At 46.8% G+C, this 19,569-nt stretch overlaps 1 protein-coding gene across 5 annotated transcripts in view; it reads left to right on the top strand.

Moving 5' to 3' along the window:
- LOC132386658 (NACHT, LRR and PYD domains-containing protein 3-like) overlaps window positions 1–19,569 on the top strand; it is a 66,735-nt gene continuing 47,166 nt past the window's right edge. Inside the window, exons 1-3 of one of the 5 annotated variants that reach the window (XM_059958986.1) lie at window positions 25–131; window positions 2,291–2,433; window positions 2,584–2,752. The gene's annotated coding sequence lies outside the window, so the exon portion shown is untranslated. Of the gene's footprint in view, window positions 132–2,290; window positions 2,498–2,583; window positions 2,753–19,569 lie in introns of those variants that run through there. The other 4 variants (XM_059958985.1, XM_059958984.1, XM_059958987.1 and 1 more) reach the window with 4 other exon arrangements.

The following is a 19,569-nucleotide window of genomic DNA, read 5'->3' as shown; positions in this document are numbered from 1 at the left end:
GTGATTTTTTTTCTTTGTGTTGAAGCGGGTCTGGAGCGGTGGGTTGTCCACGGGATCCGGATCGGGAGAGGGCGAGCCGCGGGGGCCGGTCGGATCATTCTCTGCGGAGCGGGACCGACAAGATCCATGCGGTGAGTATTGAGTTCGGTCCCGACCGATGCTGGGCAGTGAGTCCCAGTAACTTCCCCGAACTCGCGGTCTCACCCCGCTTCCTGAACAAAACCTGCCGGGGTCTGTCCGGGTTGTGAGACCTTCACCTCGAACCTGGGGATATTTTCTACGATGTGTTGATAAAAGTTGGTTCAGGGAGAAGGGTAAATGCCAAAGTTCCTGTTGCTCTATCTTTGTCATTTTAGTACATAGTAGTATGTACTGTTAATGCTGTATCTGTGTATTGCCGGAGGGCCATCAGTGATCGTCCTTGATCCCTGCTCCCACCCGATCCATCTGCTTAATCCCTGCACATCTGGTTCAACCTCTGTCCAGCCTGCAACCCACCACCTCGATGATAAATATCGACAATCTCTCTTCTACCGTTGCCGTCATTGTGAAGTCTTTTCCCTCACGGAGTTATTTCTGAAATCAGTGTTTGTTACCTGGAACTGCCAGAGGATTTATTTAATGCAGAATGAGGAAGGATAAAGACAGTCATCACAATTTTAGTTTCAAAGTTACCAAATGGCCGCTGTGTTAATCTATGTCAGACGGTGACTCTCAGTATTTAAAGTTGAGTCTTATTTCCTATTTTGGTCATGTTTGGAGAGGCAATTCCTCTGTTGCCAGGAACAGCCACAGGATCTGCAGGGAGTGGTGCACAGTTTTATCGCTCTCCGGTCATTTCCTCTCATTGAGAGTTAGTGGCCTCGGGAGCAGATGTAACAGACTGATAGTGGGTGCGGAGGATGTTGTGAGCGTTCACTGTGTCGACTGTATTAACCCTGTGTTAGAATGAAGAGAAAACTAATGAATGTGGGACTTACCTTTGTGCAACTTTGTTCAGGCCGTCACAAACATCTTGTGATCAGTCAATAGTTGTGCATCATTTAAAGTAAAAAGAGAAAACGCTGGAACCGTTCAGCAGATCGGGCAGCATCAGTTCTGATAGTGAGTCTTCCACAGTTTCTCTTTCCACACATCCAATCTGATGTACCGAGTTTCCAGCATTTAATTTCAATTTGAAATGAAAAGCCTGTTATTCCTGTTAGCCCACAGGAAATGCGACGGCCAATTGTACTGGGCAAGATCTCATTTAACAATCGGATAATGATAAAATGCTTTCAGTTTATCTGCTGGAGACAATGTGAAACGTATTCCTGCCTGCTGGTGACCCACGCCCAGGTTTTCCAGCCCGATATCTGGCCCAGTCAGAGGATTATCAGCTTCCCATTCTGACACAGGTTGATGCAGGAGTGTTAGTTTTTGAACTCTGAATGGCCGACACACTGCAGCATTGTACCGGCCGCAAGGGAGTCCTGGGAAATTGGTGCTTGGACTGTAAACCTGGGGTGTAGACTCCGAGTATATGGAACTGTCAGTTTTTGGGATTTGACCAGGTCATTACTTCTGTAGCTGGGGCTGAATGTTCCTCCTCCCTCAATGAATCAGAAGTCTCGGGTTGCTGGACATTGGTTGTGGGGGAATCCCTGATGTGGGGACGATGTGTGAGGATTCTGGGGTCGGTAAGTGACACGTTCAGCTGTGTGACCCGATCACAGATTGTGACCCTGGTGAAATGGATCTGGGGATCAAGCTGCTCGGGCTCATGAGGTGTTGAGAGAGTGTTTCTGGTCTGGTCTCAGTTGTTTCTTTCTGGGGTTCCTTTGGAGGCAGTCACTGCTAATCTGAGTTCCTATACCATCCCTCACAGGGAAAGGAGGCCATTAAATGTTTGCAGCAGTAGAATTGGACCCAGCGGTTCAGTGTTCAAAGTGTATTTGGAAATTTCCCCTCACTGTCATCTGTCTGTTAGTCAATGGTCATGGACCTGTGTTCAACGGAGTTACGAGGGACAGTGGGGGTGGGGTGATGCTTGTTTAAGGAAACCTACAGAATGCTGAAACGCCTGGATACAGTGGACATGGAGATGATGTTTCCATTAGACGGTGAGTCTGGGATCTGAGAACACAGTCCCAGAATAAAGATGCTTCCCTTTAAAATTGAGATGAGGAGAATATCAAGTAAAGGGTGACTGATCTGTGGAAGTTGTTGCCACAGACGGTGGATGAAGCTGTTGTTGGGGTATATTTATGGCAAAGGTTAATATATTTGTGTTTGTTCCTTGTATCTTCAGGGTTACAGGAGGAAGGCAGGATTTTGGTGTTGGAATGAAATCAGCCATGGTTGAATGATGAGGCAGACCAGATGGATCAAATCACATAATTCTGTTCCTGACTGAATGATGGCTCCTTCTTATCCCATATTGTTTTGTGACGTGTGAGGAACAATTACAGATTTGTTCACTCAGATCATTATATTTGTCTTCAATGTTTAAATTTCAGTGAGTTTTATTTTTCGGAACATTGAGCAGTAATGTTTTGTTCTCCTTTGTGTTGTTAACATGCTTTATTATTTTTCATGTTAAAGCTAGATCTGCAGTGAGAGATTTATTGGAAGAAAAGCCCACAACTGGAAGCAAACCACAACTGAAGACGAGGGAACAGCAACAAGTGAACCAGCCCGAGGACTGAGAGCACCGACTGGAGAGAACCCATCTGACTCAGGGTTTCCATTGATTCAGTCAGGAGAAAGTTTGGTGAGTCTCATTTACTCAAACACTGGTCCTTTAGATATTATATACCTGTACAAAGAAAGGTAGGAAATGGTTGGGGTGATACTGAATGTGCCCAGAGGTACCAGTTATGCCTCTATCAGACCCAGTTATGATCAGTCCAGGTCTGGTGATGTGCTGTCAGTATCCAAGCTCTTTAAAGTCACTCACATTCCCTCAGTGTTTGCTCATTTCAAGGTCTTGCATCTTGTGAAGTAGCTTTTGGACACTTCTGAGTGGGGAGACTGAAACAAAGTGGAGAGTTTACACTTAATATCTTTCAAAAAGTAATTCTTTAAACTTACCTGCTGCAAACTTGCTTGGCCTTTTCTCCTTGGGGTGATGGAGAACGAGAGGTGACCTGATAGAAGTGTATAAAATGATGAGGGGTTCTGATCATGTGGATAGCCAGAGGCTTTCTTCCCAGGGCTGACATGAGGGGGCATAGTCTTAAGATGCTTGGCAGAAGGTAGGGGGGGGGGATGTCAGGGGAGTTTTTCCACACAGAGTGGTGGGTCTGGAAGGCATTGCTGGCAACGGTGGTGGAGCAGGATACAATAGGGTATTTTAAGAGACTCTTAGACAGGTACATTGAGCTCAGAAAAATAGTGTTATGCAGTTGGGTAATTCTAGACAGTTTCTAGAGCAGGTTACAAGGTTGGCAGAACATTGTGGGCCGAAGGGCCTGTATGTACAGTAGACTTCTATAGAACTGTACACAATACTCCAAATTTGGCCTTACCAATGCCTTGTACAATTTTAACATTACATCCCAACTCCTATACTTAATGCTCTGATTTGTAAAGGCCAGCATACCAAAAGCTTTCTTCATCACCCTATCCACATGAGGTTCCACCTTTAGGGATCTATGCACCATTATTCCTAGATTACTCTGTTCTACTACATTCTTCAATGCCCTACCATTTACCATGTATGTCCTATTTAGATTATTCCTCCCAAAGTGTAGCACCTCACACTTATCAGCATTAAACTCCATCTGCCATCGTTCAGCCCACTCTTCTAACTGGCCTAAGTCACTCTGCAAGCTTTGAAAACCTACTTCAGTATCCAAAACACCACCAACCATAGTATCATCTGCATACTAACTAATCCAATTTACCATCCCATCATCCAGATCATTAATGTATATGACAAACAACATTGGACCCAATACAGATTCCTACGGCACAACACTAGTCACTGGCCTTCAACCTGACAAACTGTTATCCACCACTACACTCTAGCATCTCCCATCTAGCCACTGTTGAATCCATTTTACTACTTCAATATTAATACCTAACGATTGAACCTTCCTAACCAACCTTCCGTATGGAACCTTGTCAAACCCTTGTCAAACAAGTTTCAACCTCTAGAACATCTGGACAGCGAAGATGCATACATCAGGATGCTGTTCAGTGCAGCTCAGCATTCAATAAGTCATCCTGGAATCAGTAAGTTGCAAGAACCTGGTGTCAGTACATCCTTCTGCAATTGGATCCTCGATTTCTTCAGTTGCAGACGCCAGTCAGTACAGATTTGCAAACAAATTGCCAGATTAGCCATCAGTACGTGTATACCGTAGGGTTTATGTTTATTCCCTCTGATTTTTTTTGTGCTTCTGACTTTGAGGCTATGCACAGCTCCAATGTCACATTTAATTTTGCTGAAAACATCACTGCCATTGGATGAATCAAAGGTGGTCACAAATCAGCATAGAGGAGGGAGACTGAAAATCTGTCGGAGTAGTGCCAACTACTCACTCAATGTCAGCGAGACCATGGAGCTGATTATTGACTTCAGGAAGATGAACCCATGGATCCCAGAACCAGTCCTCATTGGAGGATCACAGGTGCAGAGGGTCATCACATGCTGTTACCATTTCAGAGGATTTGTCCCAGGTCCAGTATGTGAGTGCAATTATGAAGAAATCATGATAGCGCTTCTACTTCCTTAGAATTTTGCGAAGAATCGGCATCTAAAACTTCAACAAACTTCTTCAGAGGTTTTCTGAAGAGCGGATTCATTGGTAGCATTAGGATATGAAAATCCAAATGACTTTGAATGTAAAATCACACAAAAGGATAGGAGACACGGATAATTCCCTCAGGGTAATGCTGTTCAAACCATTGAGCTCATCTACACGGAGTGCTGTCACAGGTGTTAGGAGAGACGCAGGCTTGTACTGTGAGTGTTGAAGCCACACACACACACACACACACACACACACACACACACACACACACACACACACACACACACACATATAAATAACATTGTTAACTTTTGTTTATCTTGTTTAAGTTGCTATATTATAAGTGGATATTAACTAAGATAATGGTTTTAACATTAAAACCCGACTCAGTGTATATGCGGCTAATTCCCTCATGGTAATGCCGTTCACACCGTTGAGCACATCTACACGGAGCGGTGTCACAGGTGTTAGGAGAGTCGCAGGCTTGTATGGTGAGTGTTGAAGCCACACACACACACACACACACACACATAAATAACATTGTTAACTTTTGTTTATCTTGTTTAAGTTGCTATATTATAAGTAGATACTAACTAAGGTAATGGTGTTAACATTAAAACCCGACTCAGTGTATAATCTATTGATGCTGGTACGTTACGAAATCGTAACAAAATTGGGGGCTTGTCCGCGACGTGAAAAAATTTGGAACTTATTGATTTGTTGATGGGCTGCTTCCGTTTGGATCGACTTGTGTGGTGAAACCAGCAGCAATGAATATTGGGGAATTTCGTTGTGTCGTTGAGGTAGATAGTCGGATTTATTTATTACGCAATCTGAACTGCACTTGCTCTATAAATACAACACAACATTGTTTTAGTTTTTCCTGACGCAGCACCTTGATATACCTATGTATTGAATTGCCTGCACCGAATGGCACGCAAGAAAAGCATTTCACTGTGTCTAGATTGACGTCGCAGTAGAAGGTTATCAGTTCTGGAATGAAACTGATAATGAAACTGATCAATTTGTCAAATGGATATTGAAGGGCAGACAAAGATCAATATTAAGGTTTGGGCTGATTACCATATATGGATGAGTAGGGCTGATATATTCACAATGAGTGTCGGGGGTCTCGAGAGAGTTGATGTAGAGGAAGACAAGGTGATGGAATTTCAAACGCCAGTGAATGTATACAAGCAGTTTGATAACGTGGTGTTTAATACGTTCTGAATACCTCCCTTCACTGACGGGAAAGGTCATGATGCAATTATATATAGCATTGGCCTGATTAGAGTATCTTGCTGGTCCTGCTTCCCATAAGAAATGTATGTAATCTCAGTGGAGCCTATACCCAGGGGTTTTCACCAGTCTGTTGCCGAACTTGCGGCTTTTCAGGTTATCTGCGGATAATCTGCCATAGCCTCCTTCAAGTGGAGGAGTGGGAGTTATTTCATTCAAACGTTATTAGGGACATACATGTTTTGGGTAGTGGGAACCTATTCTCCATATCATATGCATCTGTAGCGAAGTGCAAAGGCAAAGTTTGAGTGGAAATTCAGTTTTAGTGTAAGTTAGTGTAAGGTGGTGACTTTCCTCATTTCAGTTTGAAGTAACGGATCTCTGTCAAACTGTAAATCTGCGGCCGTGCCAGATATTGTGAAATCGTATGAACAGATGTCACAAGATTGACAATAAGAAACGGTTTTGGACGTGGAAATGCCTCTTTTCTCAGTTTCACTGAAGAATGGGAAGGGAGGGGGGTGAACATCAGAGGAAGACGATGGGAAGGTGAGAGACGGAAATGGGAGTCGGGCTGGTAAAGGAAAATGGTGGAGGGGTATAATTATCGGAAGTTCTAGAAGGCTCTCTCACTATATCTTCAAACCTGCCCTTCCCTCTGGTGACTCTTCTCCTTCCCTTTCATCCAAGGCCTTCTGTCAGAATCCTATCAGATTCTCCCTTCTCCAGTCCTTTAGCCAACCGACCTCCAGCTCCTTGCTTCACTACCCCCCCCCCTCCACCCCCGAAACATCGCCTATACTCAGGCAGTAGTGATAGGAGACTCTATAGTCAGGGGGTCAAACAGGTAATTCTGTGGACACAGGAAAGAAACTCGGATGGTAGTTTGCCTCCCAGGTGCCGGGGTCTGGGATGTTTCAGATCGCGTCCAAGATATCCTGCAGTGGGAGGGAGAACAGCCAGAGGTCATGGTACATATTGGCACCAATGACATAGGTGGGAAAAGGAAAGATGTCCTGAGAAAAGACTATAGGGAGTTTGGAAGCATATTGAGAAGAAGGACCCCAAAAGGTAGCAATCTCGGTATTACTGCCTGTGCTACGCGACATTGAGAATATGAATAGAATGAGGTGAAGGATAAATGAGGCCCTGAAGCAGGAGGCAGGGATTCAGATTTCTGGATCATTCGGACCTCTATTGGGGCAGGTGTGACCTGTAGAAAAAGGATGGGCGGCACTTGAATCCCAGGGGGACCAATATCCTGGCGGGGAGGTTTGCAAAGGCTGATGGGGAGAGTGTAAACTAGAATTGCTGGGGGTGGGAACGGAACTGAAGAGACTGGGGAAGAGGAGGTTGGCTCACAAATAGACAAAACTTGTAGATAGTGCGAGAGGCAGCTGATAGAGAAGTGAGGTGCTCAGACGGACGCTTTGAGATGTGTCCATTTAACTGCAAGGAGTGTTGTGAACAAAGCGGATGAGCTTAGAGCGTGCATCAGTACTTGGAGATATGATGTGATGGCCATTACAGAGACTTGGTTGGCTCAGACACAGGAACGGTTACTTCAAGTGCCGGGTCTTAGATATTTCAGAAAGGACAAGGAGGGAGGCAAAACAGGTGGGGACATGGCACTGTTGCTCAGAGATAGTGTCACGGCTGCAGAAAAAGTGGAGGCCATGGAGGTGGTGTCTACAGAGTCTCTGCGGATGGAAGTTAGGAACAGCAAGGGGACAATAACTTTACTGGGTGTTTTTATAGTCCGCCCAATAGTAACAGGTATATGGAGGAGCAGATAGGGAAACAGATCTTGGAAAGGTGTAATGATAACAGAAATACGAGGAAATCCGCAAATGCTGGAAATTTAAGCAGGAGAAGGGGGTCATCGTTGGGGGTGGGAGCAGCCTCCAACGACTCCACACAAGCTTCGATTGTGACTCTCGTCTCCCCTTCCACCACCAGCACTCTACAATCCACTGCCCCTCAGATCCCACCGTTAACCGCTGGAAACTCGGAGCCTCCATCTTTCTCTCAGCCCAACCCTCCCCTCTCCAATGACTCAATCAGCCTCCCTCCCCCTCCCTCCTCTGATCCCGGCTCTCATCCGTGCCGGGTCTTTGCCATCCCCTCTGACATTCCACTCTTTGAGGCAGAACGAGCCGTCCTCAGTAAGGGCCTCGCCTTTGTCCCCCTTCGCCCACACCTCAGCGAGTTCCGCCTACGCCATGACGCTGAACTCTTCTTCCGCCGGCTCTGTCTCCGAGCTCACATTTTGGCAAGGTCTCTCCCATCCCCACCGATGACCCTTTCTCCCGTCTTCAACCCCCCTCCTCTTCATAGACACCCCACTCTGGTCTTCTGCCTGATCTGGATCTCTTTATTGCTAACTGGCGACGGAACGTCAACCGTCTCGACTTCACCACTTCACACCTTGTTCCAATTTCAACCTCACTCATTCCGAACAAACTGCTCTCCACTCCCTCCTCACCAATCCCAACCTCACTATAAAACCCGCTGACAAGGGGGGCACTGTTGTAGTCTGGCGTACTGACCTCTACCTGGCCGAGGCACAGCGGCAACTCGCTGATACGTCCTCTTATTTACCCCTCGATCATGACCCCACTAAGGAGCACCAGGCCACTGTCTCCCACACCATTACCAACCTTATCAGCTCTAGGGATCTCCCATCTACTGCCACCAACGTTATACGCCCCGCACTTCCCGTTTCTACCTCCTACCCAAGATCCACAAACCTGTCTATCCAGGTAGTCTCAGTGTCTTAGCTTGCTCCTACCCCACCGAACTCATTTCTGCATACCTTGACACTGTCCTATCCCCCCTTGTTCAATCCCTTCCCACCTATGGTCGTGACACTTCTCATGCTTTGTATTTTTTCAATGATTTTAAGTTCCCTCGCCCCCACTGCCTTATTTCCACCATGGGCGTCCAGTCCCTATATACCTCCATCCCTCACCCGGACAGTCTCGAAGCTCTTCGCTTCTTTTTGGATTCCAGACCTAACCAATTCCCCTCTACCACCACTCTCCTCTGCCCAGCGGAATTAGTCCTAACTCTCAATCATTTATCCTTTGGCTCCTCCCACTTCATCCAAACCAAGGGTGTAGCCAGGGCACCCGTATGGGTCCCAGTTATGCCAGCCTTTTTGTTGGCTTTGTGGAACAGTCCATGTTCCAAGTCTATACGGTTATCCGTCCCCCTCTTTTCCTTTGCTACATCGACGACTGCATTGGCGCTGCCTCCTGCACGCATGCTGAGCTCGTTGACTTCACTAACTTTGCCTCCAACTTTCACCCTGCCCTCAAATTTACCTGGTCCATTTCCGACACCTCCCTCCCCTTTCTTGATCTTTCTGTCTCCATCTCTGGAGACGGCTTATCTACTGATATCTACTATAAGCCTACAGACTCTCAGAGCTACCTGGACTATTCTTCTTCCCACCTTGTCTCTTGCAAAAATGCTATCCCCTTCTCGCAATTCCTCTGTTTCCGCCGCATCTGCTCTCAGGATGAGGCTTTTCATTCCAGGACGAAGGAGACGTCTTCCGTTTATAAGCAAAGGGGATTCCCTTCTTCCACCATCAACTCTGCTCTCAAACGCATCTCTCCCATTTCCCGCACATCTGCCCCCACCCCATCCACCCGCCACTCCACTCGGGATAGGAATCCCCTTCTCCTCACCTACGACCCCACCAGCCTCCAGGTCCAACATAATTTTCCATAACTTCCGCCACCTCCAGCAGGATCCCACTACCAAGCACCTGTTTCCCTAGACCCCTCTTTCTGCTTTCCGCAGGGATCGCTCCCTATGCGACTCCCTTGTCCACTCGTCCCCACCATCTCTTCCCACCGATCTCCCTCCTGGCACTTATCCTTGTAAGCGGAACAAGTGCTAAACCTGCCCTTACACCCTCCCTCACCACCATTCAGGGCCCCAGACAGTCATTCCAGGTGAGGCGACACTTCACCTGTGAGTCGGCTGGTGTGGTATATTGCGTCCGGTGCTCCCGGTGTGGCCTTTTAGATATTGGTGAGAACCGCCGCAGACTGGTCGACTGTTTCGCTGAACACCTACGCTCAGTCCGCCAGAAAAAGCAGGACCTCCCAGTGTCCACACATTTTAATTCCACGTCCCATTCCCAGTCTGATATGTCTATCCATGGGCCCCTCTACTGTCAAAATGAATCCAAACTCAGTTTGGAGGAACAACACCTTATATACCGGCTGGGTAGCCTCCAACCTGATGGCATGAGCATTGACTTCTCTAACTTCCGTTAATGCCCCCCCCCTCCCCTTCTTACCCCATCCCTGACATATTCAGTTGTTTGCCTGTTCTCCATCTCCCTCTGGTGTTCCCCCTGCTCCTTTCTTTCTCCCTCGGCCTCCCAAAACCATGATCCTTTCCATTCTCCAGCTCGGTATCACTTTCAACATTCACCTTTCCAGATCTTAGTTTCATCCCAACCCCTCCGGTCTTCTCCTATCATTTCGCTGTTCCCCCTCCCCTCACTACTTTTAAATCTTCTACTATCTTTCCTTTCACTTAGTCCTGACGAAGGGTCTCGGCCCAGAACGTCGACAATGCTTTTCCTTATAGATGTTGCCTGGCCTGCTGTGTTCCTGCATTTTGGGTGTGCTGTTTGAATTTCCAGCATCTGCAAATTTCCTCGTGTTTCCACAACATAAAAGACAGGACACCAACAGGATCCGGGACAGCTTCTTCCAGCAGGCTATGAGAATGATTAATTCATGCTGACAAAATCGTATTTTATGTTCTATTGTTGAACATACTATTTATTATAAATTACTATAAATTGCACATGCATATTTAGACGGAAACTTAAAGATTTTTACTCATGTATATGAAGGATGTAAGTGTACCTATCTTGGTCAACCATTTTCCAGCCTGTATTCCACCATATCAAAGATATATACACCATCTCGGTTAACATCTGTCCAGCCTGTATCCCATCAACGATTATATATCAACAATCTCTCTTCTACCGTTGTCTTATTTTTGCCTCACAGAGTTGATACTGAAATCGGTGTTTGTACCTGGAACTACCAGAGGGTTTATTGAATACAGCACGTAGTAAGTTAAAGACAGCCATTGCGATTTCATCTTCAAAGTTAAAATGTCTGCTGTATCAATCTTTGTCGGAAGGAGGGTTGAAAGCAGAGAATACAGATTGATAATGGGGTGGGATGGATGTTGTGAGCATTGACTGAATTATCCCTGTATTGAATTGAAGAGAAAACTAATGAACATTGGTATTACATTTGTGCTAATTTGTTCTGACCGTCACAAATATCGTGTAATCAGTTAATAGTTGTGCATCATTTAAAGTAAAAAGAGAAAATGGTGGAAACATTCAACAGATCGGGCAGCGTCTTGGACAGTCCCGGTTCAGATACTGGGTCTTCCACAGTTTCTCTTTCCACTGATCCAATCTGATGTACCGAGCCTGCTGTTACCCCGCGCCCAGGTTTTCTAGCCCGATCTCTGGCTCAGTCAGAGGATCATCAGGTTCCCGTCCTGACACAGGTTGATGTCGGAGTGTTGCTGTTTGAACTCTGAATGGCCGAGACACTGCAGCACATTACTGGCGACAAGGACTCCTGGGCGAGTTGCTGAGTGAGCTGTTACCTGGGAAACACTGGGCCTATATAGCTGTCAGTATCTCTGACCCAGTCAGGTTCCCGTTCTGCCACAGGTTGATGTCGGAGTGTTGCTGTTTGAACTCTGAATGGCCGAGACACTGCAGCACATTACTGGCGACAAGGACTCCTGGGCGAGTTGCTGAGTGAGCTGTTACCTGGGAAACACTGGGCCTATGTAGCTATCAGTATCTCTGACCCAGTCAGGTTCCCGTTCTGCCACAGGTTGATGTCGGAGTGTTGCTGTTTGAACTCTGAATGGCCGGGACACTGCAGCACATTACTGGCGACAAGGACTCCTGGGCGAGTTGCGGATTGAGCTGTTACCTGGGAAACACTGGGCATTTAGACCTATCAGTATCTGGGATTTGGCCCAGGTCAGTACTTCCACAGATGGGGGCTGGATGTTCCTCCTTTCAGAGTGTATCAAAAGCCTCGGGGTGCTGGGCATTGGCTATGGGGAAATTTCTGATTACACCACGCAGTGTGAGATGCGGGGACGATGTGTGAGGATTCGGGGGTCGGTGAGTGGCAGATTCAGCTGTGTGACCCTGTGAGGTTAGGTCCTGAGATATCACAGTTTTAGATCCAAGTACAATGGCCCCGGGGTTCAAGCTGCCCGGGTTTATGAGGTGTTGAGCCAGTATTTCTGTTCTGGGCTCAGATGTTTGTTTCGGGAGTTTCTTTGGAAGAAATGACTGCCATACCGAGGAGAGGATGAGTTAGCACCCCGTCCCTCACAGTGAGAGGCTGTGAGTAAATGGGCTGTACCGTGTTTGCAACAGTAGAAATAGACCCGTGAGTTTGGTGTTCGCCCCTCATTGCCTCCTGTCTGTCAATCGTTGGAAATGAAGCAGATGTGTTCAGTACAACTGTGGCTCTCGTGGTTCACAAGAGTAATCGCAGGAACGAGAGGGTTTCTGTACGGGGGGGGGGAGTGATTGACAAGTCTGTGGCCTGAGGTGGGAGATGAGTTAGATCAAAGAGTTGATCTGAACGTGCATGTAACGAGAGCTGAATAACTCGTCTCCTACCTTTGGCCATGAACCTATCAATCACTCTTACTGTCGGCCAACTCTGGAGGTCCAAGATGTCGAATTCTGCAAAGAAGGGATGCGTTTGCTCCACGACCGCTGGACTAAGCGTGTAAATGTAGGAGGGGACTATGTTGAAAAATAAATGTGCTGGGTTTTCAAAAATTGACTCCATCTACCTTGGGTCACGAACGTATCAATCACCGCTCGTATGGCAAGCATTTGATGACTCTTGGCCTGTACTCTATTGAGTTCAGAAGTATAGAGGGGGACGGAGTCTTATTTAAACCCACAGAATGCTGAACAGCCTGGAGACAGTGGACAGGTGGAGGATGTTTCCATCAGACGGAGAGTCTGGGGTCTGAGAGGACAGCCTCGGAATAAACAAGCTTCCCTTCAAAACTGAGAGAAACTTCTTCAGCCAAAGAGTAATCGATCTGTGGAGTTTGTTGCAACAGATGGTGAATGGGGCTGTCACTGGGTATATTCACGGCAGAGGTTAATATATTATTTATCGCTAACTATTGTCATGTTTTGTTAGCCAGAACTATCAGAGTATTATTGTAAACAGCACGTTAAAAGGCGACTTTACAATTTTAGATTCTTCGGTTCAAAATGGCTGCAGTGTTAAACTTTATCATAATTAAACTCACGATGCTGAGTTTGTTATTTCCCTTTTCGGTTATTTTTGGTGAGCCACTTCCTCTGTTTCCAGCGTAACGGCCCACTAGAGCTGCAAGAAGAGTTGCACATTTTTTTATCACTCTGTGTTCACCGCCTCTCAGTGCAGAGACAGTGGCCTCAGGAGCAAATGCAACAGTATGATAGTGGGAGGAAAGGATACTGTGAGCATTGGCTGTATGGAATAAACTGAGAACATAGAAGTAGAGAAACTTAGAGAACCCACAGCATAATACACTGGCCCTTCGCCCAACAGTGCTCTCCCAAACATGAACCTACTTTAGAAATTTCCTAGGGTTACCCATCAGCCCTCTTCTTTTTATCTCCATGTACTTATCCAAAAGTCTCTTAAAAGGCCCTGTTGTATCCGCCTCCACCACCGTCACCGGCAACCCATTCCACGCACTCACCACTCTGAGTTAAAAACTTACCCCTGACATTGCCTCTGTACCTTCTCCCAAGCATCTTAAAACTGTGCCCTCTCGTGTAAACCATTTCAGCCCTGAGAAAAAGCCTCTGACTATCCACACGATCTATGCCAGTCATCATTCTATTAGGTCTCCAAGAAGAAAAGGCCGAGTTCACTCACCCTATTCCCATAAGACATGCTCCACAATCCAGAGAAATCCTTGTAAATATCCTCTGCACCCTTTCTATGGCTTCCACATCCTTCCCGTAGTGAGGCGACCAGAACTGCACTCCAAGCACAGAACTCCAAGTGGGGTCTGACCAGGGTCCTATATAACAGTAGGATTACCTCTTGGCACTTGAACTCGATCACAAGGTTGATAAAGGCCAATGCACCGTATGCCTTCTGAACCACACAGTCAGGCTGCGCAGCATTTTTGAGTGTCCTATGGACTCAGACCCCAAGATCCCTCTGATTCTCCTCACTGCTAAGAGTCTTATCATTCATACTATATTCTGCCATCATATTTACCTTCTAAAGTGAACCACCTCACACTTATCTGGGTCGAACTCCCATCTTCCACTTCTCAGCCCAGTTTCGCTTCCAATCGGGGTCTCGCTATAACCTCGACAGGCCTCCAAACGATCCATAATACCCCTAACCTTTGTGTCATCAGTAAATGTACTAACCTATCCCTCCACTTCCTCATCCAGGTCCTTTATAAAACTTACGAAGAGAAGTGGTGCCAGAACGTATCCCTGAGGAACAGCACTAGTCAGCGACGTCCATCTACAAACAATTTTGCGTTCTGTGAGCAAGACATTTCTGAATCCACAAAGCAATGTCCGCTTGGATCCCATGCCTCCTTAATTTTTCAATAAGCCTTGCATGGGTTCCTCATCAAGTGCCTTGCTGAAATCCGTATACACTACATCTACTGCTCTACCTCTGTAAATGTGTTTAGTCACATCCTCAGAAAATTCAATCAGGCCGGTAAGGCACAACCTGCCTTTGACAAAGCCAAGCTGTCTATTCGTAATAATTCCTTGCCTCTCCAAATGTTCATAAATTCATGAAAAAGAGCATGTGAAGTTGAATTCCTTATTTCCTATTTTCAGTTAGTTCTGCTGAGCCAGTTCCTCCATCACCAGGGTGACAGCCCACCAAAGCTATGGAGTGTTGAACATATTTATCGCTCTCTGGTCACCGCCCGTCACTGACCTCAGGAACCGGTGTGGGTGCCCGGATGCCTTGAGCATTCACTGTATGGAATATATAACGTTTCTGTTGCAGTAAATGGATAACTAATGAATGTAGGGATTGCATTCATGCAAATCTGTTTAGGATGTCACAAACAGGGTTCAACAGGGATCACTCTCTCCACAATTCCCTTGTTCATTCATCTCCCCTCACTAATCTTCTTCCAGATACTTATCCCTGCATAAGCCTAAGTGCTACAACTGCCGTACCCCTCCTCCCTCACCTCCATTCAGAGACACAAAGCAGTCCTTCCGGGTGAGGCAACACTTCATCTCGAATCTATTGCTGGGGACATTTATTGTGTCCCGTGCTCCCGATGCGGCCTCCTTTACATTGGTGAGACCCACCATCAATTGGGAGACCGTTTCGTCGAACATCTCTGTATGATCTGCCACAAGGGGGACTTTGAGTGGCCGGACATTTTAATTCTGATTCCCATTCCGACGTTTCGATCAACGGCCTCCTCTTGTGTCAAGATGAAACCGCCCTTAGGGTGGAGGAGCAACACCTTAGTGATCGTCTTCACATAAAACAAACACAAAGGCCGGCAGATGTGTGGAGACGGAAGGGATCGAGGGAATGTGGATCGGACAGAAACATGTGGCTGAGATGGGAGAGCAGCCGCCATCTTGTTGTTGGTTTGAGGGGCTGAATGGCCTCTTCCTGCTGTTTTTCACTTGGTGTTTCAGTGTTCCTGTCCAGTGACGCTCCGGAAGAATGTGAATAGAAAAAAGTGTTTATAAACATAGAACTGATTTCAAATAGCCTGCACAATTCCTTTTCAGGTGGGAATTGTAACGGCCCACTATAGCTGCAAGAAGAGTTGCACATTTTTCATCGCGCTGTGGTCACCGCCTCTCAGCGTAGAGTCAGTGGCCTCGGGAGCAAATGTAACAGAATGATAGTGGGAGGAAGGGATGCTGTGAGTATTGGCTGTGTGGGATGTACTACACCAGGGTAGGAATGAATTCAGAACTAACATATTAGTTGGGGTGTGATGTTATTTACAGTTTAGGGAGGCAATCAGTTTACTATCTGTGCATTAAAATGAAGAGGGAGAAAATACCCCAGTTGCAGGAAATTTAAAGTGAAGCGCAGAAAATACTGGAAACGCTCAGCAGATCGGCCACATCTTGGACAGTCTCAGTTCTGGAACTGGGTCTTCCACCATTTCTCCTTTCAGAGATGTAGTCTGATGTACTGAGTTCCCATCATTTTCTACTTTATAACTTTACATTTTGTTCCTGCTACAAGATCCCACACAGCGATGACACAGAGATCAAATGTGCTCGGTTTATCTGCTGGGTTCCGGCTGAAGTGTATCCGCATCCTCTATACAGACCGGGGAACCAGCCTGAGCCCCAGCCCCGGCAGAGGGTCATTAGGTTCCAATTTCATCGTACTTTGTCAATCGGAAATGGCAGGAACACCACGGTAAATCACCGGCACCAAAGCATCTTTGTATGGGTGATGATATTGAGCCGGTGACTCTGAGGATATGGAACTGGCAGTATACGGTCTTCAGTCCAGGTTGGTAATTCTGCAGCTGGGATCGGAATTTTCTGAGTCTGTAGTGAAGCTGAAATCCCGGGCGGTTGGACGTTGGTTATGGGGAAGTCAGCATCTACACTGCCCAATAGGAGATCATATCTGGCAAGTATTTTGGAGGTTATTTAAGAGTTAACTAGGGAATTGGGTGAAGTTGGGTGAAGTTGGTCAGTGATGTTGCATCTGAACTTTGGTTCGGTCACGTGGGAGTCACGGGGAGCTGGTGAGGTGGATTCTCACCGGGCTCGATGACAAGAAGCAGAGGGAGATGATTGAAGATGAATTTAGCGAATGGAGGCCTGTGACAAGTGGGGCGTGCGTGTCAGTGTCGAGACCTCGTTAATGTGTTATTCGTGCCATTGATTTGTATATGAATATATATATATGGCACGATATCAAGTTTGATACTAAATTCGGGAGTCTAGTTGATATTGCAACAGGTTACAATAAATTTCAAAGATTGAGACTAAGAGGTCAGTTATTTAAAACAGAGTTGAGGAAGAGCTTCTTCTCCCAGAGAGTTGTGGAGGTGTGGAATGCACTGCCTCGGAAGACGGTGGAGGCCAATTCTCTGGATGCTTTCAAGAAGGAGCTAGATAGATATCTGATGGATAGGGATATGGGGACAAGGCAGGGACTGGGTATTGATAGTGACTGATCAGCCATGATCTCAGAATGGCGGTGCAGACTCGAGGGGCCGAATGGTCTACTTCTGAACCTATTGTCTATTGTCTATTGTCTATTATCTTGGTTAGTTATGGAGATGGTCTGAGAAATGGCGAATGGTTTTCAACTCGAACAAGAGAGGGTTGGAGCATTTGGACAGTCAGTCCAGGGTGGGGCTGGTATAGTGAATGGGAGGGCACGGAGTTTTGTGGAACAGATTGAGTAACAAAAAAAAATCATTAATATGCAACACAGACTACAGTGCAGATAGAGAACAATACCTGACTCCTACACAGAACTCAGCTCTGATACAGGATCCTCCACCTGAAATAATTCCATCATTTTTGTTTTATTATGTTAAAGATGTTTTGTCAACTTGCTGTTTTGTATGTATGGCGTGTCTATATTGTGTTTAACAAAGGTGCGATGTTACAAGCTGCTAATAGCCGGGTAAATACTCAAGTACACGTACAAACAGGCCGGATGAACTCAGCGGGTCGGGTAGCGTCCGTTGAAAGGAACAGTCAACGTTTCGGGCCGAGAGCCCTCGTCAGGACAGGGACAGGGGCACCATAAAGAAGGTGGGGGGAGGGTGAGAAGGAGAAGGCTGATAGGTGCCAGGTGAAAAACCAATCAGAGGAAAGATCAAGGGGTGGGGGAGGGGAAGCAGGGAGCGGATAGGCAGGAAAGGTGAAGAAGGAATGTAAGGGGAAAGCACTATGGGTAGTAAAAGGCAGGATCATGAGAGAGGTATATGAGGTGTATGGGATCCTGTTGAAGGTGGCGGAAGTCGCGGAGGATAATATGCTGGATCCGGAGGCTGACGGGGTGGTAGGTGAGGACAAGGGAAACACGGTCCCTGTTGTGGCGACGAGAAGATGGGGTGAGGGCCGAAGTGCGGGAAATGGAGGACATGCGTGTGAGGGAATCACCCCACCACTAAGGACATTTTTCCCTCTCTACCCTTCTCTGCTTTTCCCAGGGATCATTCCCTCCGTGACTGCCTTGTCCATACGTCCCTCCCCACAGATCTCTCACCGGGTACTAATCCCTGCAAGCGTAAGTGCTACACCTGTCCCTACACCTCCTCTCTTACCACCATTCTGGGCCCCAAGCAGTCCTTTCAGGTGAGGCAACACTTCACATGTGTGTCTGTTGGGGTAATCTATTGCGGCCTCCTCTACATCAGCGAGACCCGACGCAGATTGGGGGACCGCTTCGTCAAGCACCTCAGCTCGTTCCGCCACAACAGACAGGATCTCCCGGTTGCCACCCACTTCTTCACATTCCCATTCGGATATGTCCATACATGGCCTCCTCTACTGCCATGATGAGGCCAAACTCGGGTTGGAGGAGCAACACCTCAGCCCCTTGTTATGAACATCGGATTCACCTCTCTCATGATTCTGCCTCCTTCTACTACCTATAGCAGTAGTAAAGGGTACCCACACCATTTACATTCCTTCTTCACATCCTGCCTATCCCCTCCCCAGGCCCTTGATCTTTCCTCTGATTGTTTTTTCACTTGCACCTTCAAACTCACCCCCAGCTTCATTATAGGACCCCTGCCCCCTCCTTCCTCAGTCCTGACGAAGGGTCTCGGGCCGAAACGTTGACTGCTCATTTCAACGGATGCTGCTTGACCTGCTGAGTACATCCAGCCTGTTCATACGTGTTGATTTGACCACAGCATCTGCAGTGTATTTGTCTTTAAATACTCAATAACATGTTGACCGGAGTTTAGGAGATAATAATGATCTTAAAATCCTTCCGGAGAAAATGTAGTGTTTCTGGACAAGATGTCACAATGTTATGTGTGACATTGCATTCTTCAGGATGTCAGAGTGATTCTATATAGACTCAAATCATATATTGCCATAGATGTCCATGCAAGGGGATATCAAAATGAAAGAAAGGGTGAGAATCAGGTGTGACTGAGAAACCTGTATAATCCAGTGACGAAAGAAATATAAGTCTCATCGTCAGCAGAAATGTTTCAGCCCACACTGCTGTCACACTTGTCCATTACTCACCACAGCGCCACCAGTGGTAGGAGGACCAAAGCAGTGGGAGCTGTCTGCTCAACCTGGCTTGCCATTCCGGAGACTCATCACTCCCGGTCCAGGACACAAGATTGGTTCCTAAAAGGGAATTGCCTGCAATACAGCGAGTAGATACCCTGGAGAATCCTGGCCCAGTGTACAATGCATGGAGAGATCGGAAATGGACATTGTGTGACTGTGGGTGGATGGGTGCAGGTGGATCCGGCCATGACAAAGCTTCAGTGGATCGGCCCAAGATGTTTGGAAGTGTTTGTCTCC

Source organism: Hypanus sabinus, unplaced genomic scaffold, assembly GCF_030144855.1.
Source record: "Hypanus sabinus isolate sHypSab1 unplaced genomic scaffold, sHypSab1.hap1 scaffold_124, whole genome shotgun sequence".
NCBI lineage: Eukaryota > Metazoa > Chordata > Chondrichthyes > Myliobatiformes > Dasyatidae > Hypanus > Hypanus sabinus.
The sequence above is the reverse complement of the archived record's forward strand: the minus strand, read 5'-3'. Positions and strand labels throughout refer to the sequence as shown.